The sequence below is a fragment of the Conger conger genome, chromosome 12, assembly GCF_963514075.1.
Source record: "Conger conger chromosome 12, fConCon1.1, whole genome shotgun sequence".
NCBI classification, from domain to species: Eukaryota; Metazoa; Chordata; class Actinopteri; order Anguilliformes; family Congridae; genus Conger; species Conger conger.
The window spans coordinates 49,706,349-49,708,111 of record NC_083771.1 but is presented as its reverse complement, the minus strand read 5'-3'; the positions used below and the strand labels follow the sequence as shown (position 1 = coordinate 49,708,111).

The 1,763-nt window shown below is 39.9% G+C and overlaps 1 protein-coding gene across 1 annotated transcript in view; it reads right to left on the bottom strand.

The window, feature by feature from the left end:
* Nucleotides 1–353: 353 nt before the first annotated feature.
* Nucleotides 354–1,763, bottom strand: part of fgf10a (fibroblast growth factor 10a) — a 27,765-nt gene continuing 26,355 nt past the window's right edge. Inside the window, exon 3 of the mRNA XM_061262204.1 lies at nt 354–1,763. This exon is cut by the window's right edge and continues 342 nt beyond it. The gene's annotated coding sequence lies outside the window, so the exon portion shown is untranslated.

The window sequence follows — 1,763 nt, the reverse complement described above, 5'->3', positions numbered from 1 at the left end:
TCCCAGGGATACAGTACTGTACTGGTCCCAGGGATACAGTATCGTACTGCTCTCAGGGATACAGTATCGTACTGGTCTCAGGGATACAGTATCATACTGCTCTCAGGGATACAGTACTGTACTGGTCCCAGGGATACAGTATCGTACTGCTCTCAGGGATACAGTATCGTACTGGTCTCAGGGATACAGTATCGTACTGGTCTCAGGGATACAGTATCGTACTGTTCTCAGGGATACAGTATCGTACCGGTCTCAGGGATACGGTATCGTACCGGTCCCAGGGATACAGTATTATACTGGTCTCAGGGATACAGTATCGTACCGGTCCCAGGGATACAGTATTATACTGGTCTCAGGGATACAGTATCATACTGGTCTCAGGGATACAGTATCGTACTGGTCTCAGGGATACAGTATCGTACCGGTCTCAGGGATACAGTATCGTACCGGTCCCAGGGATATAGTATTATACTGGTCTCAGGGATACAGTATCGTACTGGTCCTATACAGTTTGAGTAGTAATGATTAACACAGTAGACAGACATGCTGGTGAGGACTTGCATATGTAACAATAACTTAGACAGGATCAGTTGAACACCAGCAATCCAGGAAGGTAATATATATATGTTCACTCTATGATAAAATATCTTCTGTACCATAAAAAATATGGGAAACCAGTCTCCAAACTATTAAAATTAGACAGATACATAAAAAATGATAATAGATGGCAGCATCCATATTTTAACTGAACCTTTGTAATCTTGGTTGTATGCCACATCTGTCATGTCTTCATTTAGAATTTAAAACACCTGTAAATCACAATTAACAAATGACTTTGTGTTTGCATGAGCGACTGAAAACAAGTTATCTTCTGAGGCTTTTTTCCTTGGTTCATTCATTCATCACTTCATAATGTCTGGTTGACATTTACAACAGACTTCACCCACTTAAGCAAACTATGGCCATTCCAGTATGTTACATTAATGTCCCAAGCACAGCACAATGTCTTCTAACCTGTATAACTTTCAACAATACCTTTTTGTCTAGCCAAAATTAAAGTTACCGTATATCAAGATACTTTTTTCAAGAGCAAAGTGTTTTGTAAGTATTTATAAAAAGGTGCGATTCTTACAGACCTATTCTGAATGGAAGAGGGAAATGCATGTACCTCCATATCTGTTATCAACGTTGAAACATTGTACTTGGGAAGATAAATAAAGCATGAATGAAACGGATTTGTCCACATTTTCCTTTCTTTTTTCATTAAATATTACATACAATAAATAATTTATTCAAAAGCAGTCAGAAAAATAAATTGACCAATCCAGTACAGTGGCTTTGCCTATTGTTAATGTTGTTAATTCTTATGTTGGCGCTAACTGACCACTGGTTGACTAAATACTCTTAATTCGACAAATTCCTTTCCCAGTGCCTTACTCTTACACCTCATCCAAGTGCGTCCGGTAGCTGGTTTGCTGAGCTTGAATGTCACTGAGAAGTCTTCATATGAGCACTGCATAAATACCTGCGTGCCAGGGCCACACGCACATCTGCACTAAGCCTCCCTGTCTCAGTCCTGCAGTACTCCTGGAAACGTCCTTGTGTTTCCTTCTTCATTGAGTCCAGCGTTTGATTATGTCCAAACGATTTGGTGCAGGATGAGTCTGTACCCAGTCATAACTTAATAACAACAAAATGTCTTCAATCAGACTCGACCGGCGTCAGTTCAAATAGTGCCTTCCTCTTTGCAATAAAATAAAATT